Source organism: Leptonychotes weddellii, chromosome 9 (assembly GCF_054177405.1).
Source record: "Leptonychotes weddellii isolate Sample4059 chromosome 9, ASM5417740v2, whole genome shotgun sequence".
Classification (NCBI taxonomy): domain Eukaryota; kingdom Metazoa; phylum Chordata; class Mammalia; order Carnivora; family Phocidae; genus Leptonychotes; species Leptonychotes weddellii.
Genome location: NC_138377.1, coordinates 102558725 through 102569462, shown reverse-complemented (window position 1 = coordinate 102569462; position 10738 = coordinate 102558725). Strand labels below are relative to the sequence as shown.

The following is a 10738-nucleotide window of genomic DNA, read 5'->3' as shown; positions in this document are numbered from 1 at the left end:
AATTCTTAAACAAACTGAGGGTTGCTGGAGTGGGGGAGGGAGGGATGGGGTGGCTGGGTGATAGACACTGGGGAGGGTATGTGCTATGGTGAGCGCTGTGAATTGTGTAAGACTGTTGAATCACAGACCTGTACCTCTGAAACAAATAATACATTATATGTTAAAAAAAAAAGAAGATAGCAGGAAGGGAAAAACGAAGTGGGGGAAATCAGAGGGGGAGACGAACCATGAGAGACTATGGACTCTGAGAAATAAACTGAGGGTTCTAGAGGGGAGGGGGTTGGGGGGATGGGTTAGCCCAGTGAGGGGTATTAAAGAGGGCACGTACTGAATGGAGTACTGGGTGTTATATTGCAAACAATGAATCATGGAACACTACATCAAAAACTAATGATGTAATGTTTGGTGATTAACATAATAAAATAAAAAATCAAACTAGCAGTGATGCACTTGAAACTTTCTAAGACTTCATTTGATTGTCTTTGAACACTTTTGTTTTTGGCTATGTAAGAGCCAAATGTAACAGCATTAATCGAATGAGAAACATTAAATCTTACTTCATTTTTATAAAAATCCAATTCTAAATAAGTACAATGTCCAATTCTGATACACCCTTGGTAAAATATGAAAGTAGGTATCTCCAAATGCAAAAGTTTCTCCAGCTACTTCACAGTTTTACATTAGGCTCAAGTATGAAATGTATTTATAATTTGGTATACAAGATACCACCTAAAATTAAATGACCAAATTCCTATCTATTTCGGACTCTGGGGCACCAATTATATGTATGTTCAAACTGGCACAATCCCTAATTTGTTTTCTATGTAACACCAGATATAAGGAAATAACTATAAGAGTTAGGGAGAAAGAGAAAGATAAATGTAATTATTTTGATTCCTGATTGTGCTTATTACAGAATTGAACCTTTCAATAAATAAATATTAAGACACCAGAAAGGCATTTTATTTTATTTTTTTTTTTTTAAAGATTTTATTTATTTATTTGCGAGAGAGAGAATGAGAGACAGAGAGCACGAGAGGGAGGAGGGTCAGAGGGAGAAGCAGACTCCCCGCTGAGCAGGGAGCCCGATGCGGGACTCGATCCCGGGACTCCAGGATCATGACCTGAGCCAAAGGCAGTCGCTTAACCGACTGAGCCACCCAGGCGCCCACCAGAAAGGCATTTTAAAACAGAAGTTTTTGTTTGTGTATCATCAAACAATATCTAACTCCAGCATGGTTGGGTTATCCATGATGAAAACAACACCCAATGCTTTTACAGTGCTTACACCTCTACTTCATGTGGCAAAAAATAACATTAAGTGGTATGTAGGAGGAATATTATGAAGGATAGATAGATAGATAGATAGTTAGATAGATAGACAGACAGATAGACAGATGATAGATAGATGGAACAATGATGCCCAGGATAACATATACAGTGGCAAAATTACTCAGTCTTCTTTCCATTATTAGAGGAGTCTTTCGAGAAGAAAAATGCAATTCATGCCAATTTTACTTTGAAATCTGAATATGAAAAAAAAATGAGCACATGGGTATACAAATATTGGTAACCTAGCAAAGTACATAGTAATAGAAAAGTGTTTTCCCAAGGGTAGGTGTTTGGCCAGAGGCAAAACTAAAATGAGAACCTAGATCTCCTTACTCTCTTCCCAATGTAGGGTTCTATTATCTTCCTATAATCCATCCTACATTCCTGTACTCACAGCCCCCCAAATTATTTTTCTGGATAATTTATTCTTGGACTTATAGGTATTCCATCATAATATAGCCATTGAAAGCTTACCCAACAATGTAAGAGTTAAAGAGACATAAACAGTGTTTAATTAAATCTTAACACTTTATATGTGCACTCTGTAGACAGGATAGAGTTGAGTCTTGTATTTTTATCCAGTCCAAAATCTCTGACTCTTAATTGGAGGGTTTAGTTCATCAATATGTAATATGACTGCCAAAATGACTGGGTTCAAAACTACCATTTTGCTGTTCATTTTCTATTCCTATTGTTTTCTGCTTTTTGTTTTGTTTTGTTCCTATTCTACATTTTCCTGCCTTAATTTCAGTTAATCAAATATTTTTAATGTTTTACTTTAATTGCTGAATATTTCTTTGTATTGGGGGGTGACATCTAAGAATTATAATATGCATCCTCAAATAACCACGGTTTACTTAAAGTTAATATTGAACATCATGCAAAGCATATGAACCTTGCAATGATATCATTCCATTTACTACAAACCCTTTTCGTTAATGTTATCATATATCATACCTCTACTTCTATTATAAAACCCATAGTAAAAAGGTTTTAACTTTTGCTTTAAGAAGTCAGCTTTCAAAGAGAAAAAAAAAAGTCAGCCTTCTTCTAAAGAAAGTAACAGAAGAAAAAAAAGATAAACCTTTTATAATTATCATTCTCGGTGGTTTTCATTTCTCCTGTAGAAAAGTTTCCATTTGGTATCACTGCCCTTCAGCTAAAAACTTTCTTCTATTATTTCTTACATTGCAGGTCTGCTGACAATGAATTATCTAATTTTTTACCTGAAATCATCTGTATTTTACCTTACCTTCATTTTGAATGACATTTATATTCAATATAAAATTCTGAGTTAAAAGGTATTTTTTTTCCCTCATAGTTCTTTGAAGGTATTATTTTATAGTTTTTTGGCTTCCATTATTCCAATAAGTCGGTAGTTATTAATATTATTGTTACCCTGGTTACCCTGCGTATAATGTTTCTTTTGTTTTCTGGCTGTTTTCAAGATTTTTCTCTCGATCTTTGATTTTTAGAAGTGTAACTATTATGTGTCTAGATACTTTTAGATAGGAAGGCCTCTGAGGGGATGATGTTCAAGTTAAAACTGAATGAAATGAGCCAGACATGCAATAATTTAGAAGAATGTTCCAGACTTAGAACATATATGTCATGAGATAGGAATGAGCTTATAATGTTCATGGAAAAAAGTTTCTAAATTATCCAAACAAATAAGAATTTGTGAGAAATACCACACCTGTCAAAAAACATGATCAGAAAGTACAAACTTTCAGTTATAAAATAAATAAGTCATAGGGATGTAATGTACAGCATGGTGACCATAGTTAATAATACTGTATTGCACATCTGAAAGTTAACAGAATAAATCTTAAAAGTACCCATCATTAAGAAAAAAAATTCTATAACTATGTATGGTGATGGACGTTAACTAGATTTATTGTGATGATCATTTTGCAATATATACAAATATTGAATCACCATGTTGTATACCTGAAACTAATATAGTTTCACCTAATATAAAGTTGTATGCCAGTTAAACTTCAATTTTTTAAAAATGTGGAAAGTGTTCTGATTTTAAACCTATTTGTTAATTCCTATTTAATGACAACAATAAAATAATAATTTTAAATTCTTAACTTTTTTTTTTTTTACTAACTATGCGAATTGCCTGAGGAACCCCTGATATAACCTTTGACATTAAAAATCTGTTAAAGGGGCGCCTGGGTGGCTCAGTTGGTAAAGCGACTGCCTTCGGCTCAGGTCATGATCCTGGAGTCCCGGGATCGAGTCCCGCATCGGGCTCCCTGCTCGGCGGGGAACCTGCTTCTCCCTCTGACCCTCCCCCATCTCGTGCTCTCTCTCTCTGTCTCATTCTCTCTCTCAAATAAATAAATAAAATAAAAAATAAAAATAAAAAAAATAAATAAAAATCTGTTAAAGCAGGGCACCTGGTTGGCTCAGTGGGTTAGGCGTTCGACTCTTGATTTTAGCTCAGGTCATGATCACAGGGTCATGGGACTGAGGCGGAGGGGGGAGTCCGCTGGAGATTTTCTCTCTCCCTCTCCCTCACACCATCCCCATCTCTAAAGTCAATCAACCAAGCAATCAATCAAAATCTGTCAAAACTGTATTGGCTCCATATTGTGTGATCTTGTTTACTTTGCTATCTAATTTAATAGTAGACAATAGTTCAAATAAAAATATCACTTGGAATTAAAACACAATAATCAGCTAAGATCCTACAGCTTACCTGGGAGCTTTTTAGTAATTTAGAGAAGGAACTGTCACACTATGACCCAGGGGCCAAATCTGATCAGCCGTTTGTTTATGTATGGCCCACAAGGTAAGAATAACTTTTGCATTTTTAAACAGTTGGGAAAAAAGGCCAAAGAAGAGTATTTTGAGACATAAAAATTATATGATACTCAAATTTTGTTGTCTAGAGATAAAGTTTTATCAGAACACAGCCAGCTCATTTTTTAATATCTTGTTTATAGCTGCTATTGTACTACAAAGGCAGAGTTGTTGTGACAGGGACCATATGGCCCACAAAGTCTAAAATATACACTATTTGGCCCTTTATAGATAATGTTTGCCGGTTCCTGGTCTAAAGTATACTGAACATGTTTATACTCTACAATGACAGGATCAATATTTTAAAACATTACATCAAACAGTTCATTTAAGTACTTACTCACTGGTATATTCAGTCTTTCATGTTTCTAATGAAGTGCTAAATAATAATTTTATATTTAAAATGACCATCCCATAATACTGAATTTTTGCATATTCAAAAAGTCATTTTCCTGATTTGTGAGATTTATGAGGTATGATAAATCATTTTCTTTGGATCAGTTTCTGATTTAAAGTTTGTAATGGACTCTGAATTGAAAAATAAATAAACATTCCTACAGATGATACATCATCATTTAAAACAATACAGAGGAAAAGTGAATCAGTGGTTAAATGTTAGGTAAAAAATCTGCTTGAGAGCTTCAGAACTTTGTAGAGGTGTTAAGTATTAAAAATTCATTCTGGAATGATTCAACTTCCATTTCTGACCATGAGGGACTCACCAGGTCTAGAATAATCCTCCCACTGCAAATAACTAGAACACAGGATAAAATATAGGAAAGGACTATTTTCAGACATGGGCAGTGCAGGACTGTGATCCCTGAAAAAAAGGAAACAAACAAGGCAAGGCCTACCATCACTCAAGCCTCTCAGCTAGGAAGCAATTAACCACTTCCGAGCAAGGAGGAGGAACCCAGACAGAACCTGGCAATCTTGTTGACTTGAGGAGACAGAAAAAAGTGCAAGGAGGCCAAGGTGGCTAGAATTTATGGGGCAGAGTTCCAAAGAGGAGAGAAAGAGTTCCAGTAATTCCAATGAGGGTTCCCTAGAGTTTTTAGCTAAATAAAAACCTGTACATGAGAAGGGTAAAATTTCTTTAGACCAGCTAACAATAATTTCTAAAGAAAGAAAGTTACCAGGGAGTTGTATGACAAAGGCTTCTCAGAACTGACACGGGGCCAAGATTTCAACAAAGTTCCTTCAAGCAAGAAGGGGAAAACCTTGTTGAATATACAAGGCAGTAGTGACCCCAGAAGCTCCACACCACAGCAGCAAGGGGAAAGTAGCCCTAGAATAAAAGCTACTATAGACCCACCTGAAAGGACCTTGAAAGCCTAGAAAAAAATCAAACTAATATGCGATTTATAATGCCTGTCAGGAAAAAGTCCAATATTCTTTAAAGGAATGCCACAAAATCAAGGATTCAACAAATAAAATTCACAAATATGTGACATTAAATTAAAAATTACTGGACAAAGAAACAGGAAAACGTGACACATAACCAGAAAAATACCAGTCAATAGAGAGAGAAACAGACCTGGAAATAACAGGCATGATGGAATTAATGGGGTAAAGGCATTGAAAGGGCTATTACAAGTATGCTGCATATTCAAGAATGTAAATGAAAACAGGAATATAGTGAAGAGAGAAATGGGGGGTTTTCTAAAAGAGCCAAATAGAACTTCTAACAACTAAAAAAATATATATATATACATATATATAACATTCAAAATGAAAATTTCACTGGATGAGACAAACAGTGGTTTATGCACTGCAGAAAAAGAGATCAGTGAACTTCAAGACACTTTGGGGTACCTGGATGGCTCAGTCAGTACAGCATGTGACTCTTGATCTCAAGGTCATGAGTTTGAGCCCCACGTTGGATGGAGAGATTACTTAAAAAAATAATAATAATAATAAAGGGAAAATGCAGAAAGAAAAAATGACCGTAGGCAATGGAAAAATACTGTTATAAAGGTCTTACATTATATGAGAAGTGATAGAATATTATTTGATAATAGAAGGCAGTAAGCTAAAGAGGAACAGTATAAATTCTAGAGCAACCATTTAAAAAAAAAAAAGAGGTAGAACAAAGAATAAGCCAATAGGAGAATAAGCCAACAGGGAACATTAAATGGAAAAGTATAATTAATTCAAAAGAAGCTAGAAAACAAACAGCAAGATGGTAGATTTAAACCCAACCACATTAATAAATATGTTAAATGTTAATTATCTAAATATTCCAATTAAAAAACCAATAAAAAAGCAAGACCAATATATGCTAGCTATCAGAATCCTACACTAAAATAAGGAAATAGGTTAAAGGTAAAAGGATGGAAGATTCACCAAATAAACCAAAATCTTTAAAAAGCTTAAAGCCATATTTATGCCAGACAATACAGAAGAAAAAACAAATATTACCAAAGATAATGAGGAACATTTCACAATGATCAAGGGTCAATTCATTTAGAAGACAGAATAATTCTAAATGTGTATGTATAGAATACCAGAAGTACAAAACACATGAAGTAAAAACTGACAGAACTGAGGGGAGAAAACAAACTACAAATACAGTTGGAGACATCAATATTTCTCTCAGTAACTGGAAGAACAGGTACAGTGAAAATTCAGCAAAGATAAAGATGTGAATAGTACTCTCAACTGAATCGATATTTATAGAACATGCACACCAGCAACAGCAAAATATAAATTTTTATACTGCCTATGAAACATTTACCAAGACAGACCATCTGCTGAGCCAGGAATAAGTCTTAACAATTATAAGAACTGAAACTATACACAGTATGTTCTCTTATCACAATGGAACTAAATTAGAAATCAGTAACAGAAAGATATCTGGAAAATTCCCAAACATTTAAAAATTAAATACATACGTCTAAAATAACTCAAGGGCCAAATAAAAACTCACAAAGGAAATCAGAAAATATCTTGAAATGAATGAACACGAAAATGCAACTTTGCAAAATTCTGAGATGCAGATAAAAAAGTGCTTTGAGGAAATTTATAGTTTTCTATGCTTATATTGGGGGGGGGGACGTCTAAAACCAATTACTTAAGCTTCCACCATAAAAAGCTAGAAGAAAAGGGAACAAATTAAATCAAAGTAAATAGACACTAACAAAATAACCAAGAATAGGAATCAATAAAACATTCAACTGAAAAATAGGAAAGATGAAACCAAAAACAGGTTCTGTGAAAAGAAAAAAAAAAAATCAATGAAATTGATAGACCTTTAGCTATACTGAATGAGAGAAGACAGAAATCATCAATATCAGGCATGAAAGGGGAAACATTACTTGAGAGTCTACAGATATTAACAGAACAAGAGACTATGATGAATGATTTTATGACAATAAATTTGACAACTAAGATGAAATAGACAAATTCCTTGAAAGACACAGATTACCAATACTGACTCTGGAAGTAACAGATAACCTGAATAGCCTTTTATCTGTTAAAGAAATTAAATTTGGTTTTTTTTTAAGATTTTATTTATTTATTTGAGAGAGTGAGTGCGCACGAGTGCAGGGAGGGGCAGAGGGAGAGGGATAAGCAGACTCCTGGCTGCGCAGGGAGCCCAATGTGGGGCTCAATCCCAGGACCTTGAAATCATGACCCGAGCTGAAGACAGTCGCCTAATGGACTGAGCTACCCAGGCACCCCAAAGAAATTAAATTTGTAATTTTAAAATGTCCAGCACAAAGAAACCTCCAAATTTTAAAATGGTTCACTGGTGAAGTCCACCAAACACATAAAGACAGAAGTAATATCAATCCTACATAAATTCTTCTATAAAGTAGAGGAGGGAACATTTCCCAACTGATTTTATATGGCCAGCATCAGATTGATTCCCAAACCAGAAAAAGGCATTTTAAGAAAAGTATATATCCATATCTCTCACAAATATAGATGCAAAAATCTATAACAAAATAGCAAGTAAAATTCAGCAATATATTAGAAAGAATGCAAGGTTGATTTTACATTTTTTAAAAATCAATGTTATTAATCATATTAACAGAATAAAGGAGAAAAACAATATGCACTGCACAAAAAAGAACTTAAATTTCCACACTCATTCATAACAAAACTTCAGACAATTCAGAATACAAAAAGAACTACCTTAATTTGATAAAATGGATCTGTTAAATGCTGACATAATAATAAATAATAAACATTCTATTCAACATTACACTGGAGTTCACAGCCAGTGTGATAAAGCAGGAAAAGAAAAACATAAAAATGGGAAAGGAAGAAGTTAAGATGTCTTTATAAGAGATATCATTGTCTATATAGAAAATCCTAAGGAATTTACAAAACAAATACAAAAACTGCTAAGTGATTTTAGCAAGAGTGTAGAATACAAGGTCGATATACATATATCCATTATATTTCTGTATCTATCAACAAACAACTAGAAATTTTAAAACTTTTAAATGCCATTTATAACAGCAATTAAAAACATGAAATACTTCAGTTACCCCTTACAAAATATGTGCAAGACCTATAAAATGAAAAGTACAAAGCACTGCCAAGACAAATGAAAGAAAACTGAAATAAATGAAGAGATATGCGATATTTATGGATTGGAAGATTCAGTATTATTAACATAGCAATTCTCCCCAAATTCATCTATACATTCAATTCATTTCAAATAAAAATCCTAGGCAGAGCAAGATGGCGGAGGAGTAGGAGACCTGGATTTCGTCTCCTCTCAGGAATTCAGCTGGATAGGGATCAAACCATTCTGAACACCTACAAACTCAACAGGAGATCGAAGAAAAGAATAGCAATAACTCTCTGAACAGAAAAGCGACCACTTTCTGGGAGGTAGGACGTGCGGAGAAGTGACTCCAAGGCGATATTCGGGAGGATAGATGGCGGGGGAGGGGGCCTCCGACGGCCGCTTCTGGCAAGTGATAGAGCAGCAGAGCACAAAATCGGAACTTTTAGAAGTCGGCTCCGCTGAGGGACGTCGCTCCAGTGGCTAAGCTGGGGGTGGAACCCTCCCGGGACAGTGTGGTCTCAGGATCCTCGGGGTCACAGAAAGACCGGGGGTGCCTGATTGTGGCAGAGCTCCCAGGTATCGGAGCGGGGGAGACGGCTGCAGAGACGGAGCCGAGGAGCGGGCTCTCAGCTCGGGGTTGTCATGAACCGTGATCCGCGGCACAGTTGGGCCCCTGCTCCTCCAGCAGGGACCCCAACAAGCAGCAGATCCAGGGAGACTCCCCTTGCTCCCCCGGGAGGAGCGGCGTGGGAGCGCACCGCAGGGATCTGCTGGGTTTGGAACCTCCACACGAGTCGGGTGCCAGAGATAGAAACGCGCGGTCACAGGCCGGGTGAGCACAGAGGGCGGCCGGAGACCGGGGAGACGGGAGTGATTGACTGCTTTTCTCGGGGGGCAAACTGAGGAGCGGGGCCCTGAGTTCTCGGCTCCTCTGGGGCGGAGATTGGGAGGCCGCCATTTTCACTCTCAGCCTCCAAAGCGGTACGGAAAGCTTGCAGGGAACAAAAGCTCCCGAGAGCAAACCCAAGCAGATTACTTAGCACGGACTGGCAAGGGCGGGGCAATTCCGCCTCCGGCAAAGACCATTGGGAACCACGGCAACAGGCCCCACCCCCAGAAGATCAGCAAGAACAGCAAGCGAAGACCAAGTTTACCGATCAGTGAGAATAGCAGAACTCCAGCACTAGGGGAGTAATGCACAGAGAATCCATGGCTTTATTACCATGATTCTTTAGTCTTTCAAAGTTAATTTTTTAAAAAAAATTTTTTTTTAATTTATCTTTTTCCCTTTTTCAACCAACATCTTATCAATCCCTTTTTTTTAAAAAACATTTTTATTTTTCATTTTTAGAGTCATATTCTACCCCTTCATAGTAGTTATCCTTATTTTTGGCATATATATATATAAGTTGTTCTCTCTTTAAAATTTTGAGATAGTTTCTTCTAACAGATCAAAATATACCCTAAATCTCTAGTGTATGGTTTTGTTCTACTCTCCTGCCTGATCACATTCTCCCCCCACTTTTTTTTAAATCCTCTTCTTTCTTTTTTCAAACAGCTTATCTTATCAATTCCATTTATAAAATTCTTTATAATTTTCATCTTTACTGTCATATTCCATCCCTTCATCATATCAACTCTTATTTTTGTACATACATAAGTTTTTCTTTCTTTAAAATTTTGGGAGGTACTTTCTTCTAACAGACCAAAATACATCCAAAACCTAGTGTGTGGCACTGATCTATGCACCAGCCTGATCATATTTGATCATATTCTGGTTTTTCTTGTTTTGTTCTGTTTTTGTTTGTTTTTATCTTTTTCTTTTTCTTTTTTTTTCTCCTTTATCTTTTTTCTTTCTTTCCCCCTGGCTTCAGGTCTTTTCTGATTTCTTTAGAATATATTTTCTGGGGACGTTGTTACCCTGTTAGCATTTTGTTCTCTCATTAATCTATTCTCCTCTGGACAAAATGACAAGATGGAAAAAATCACCTCAACAAAAAGAACAAGAGGTAGTACCGACTGCCAGGGACCTACTCAATATGGACATTCGTACGATGTCAGATCTAG

General features: G+C 36.0%; 1 protein-coding gene across 2 annotated transcripts in view; it reads right to left on the bottom strand.

Moving 5' to 3' along the window:
- Positions 1-10738, bottom strand: part of PEAK1 (pseudopodium enriched atypical kinase 1) — a 209313-nt gene that overhangs the window by 150579 nt on the left and 47996 nt on the right. The window lies entirely within an intron of this gene.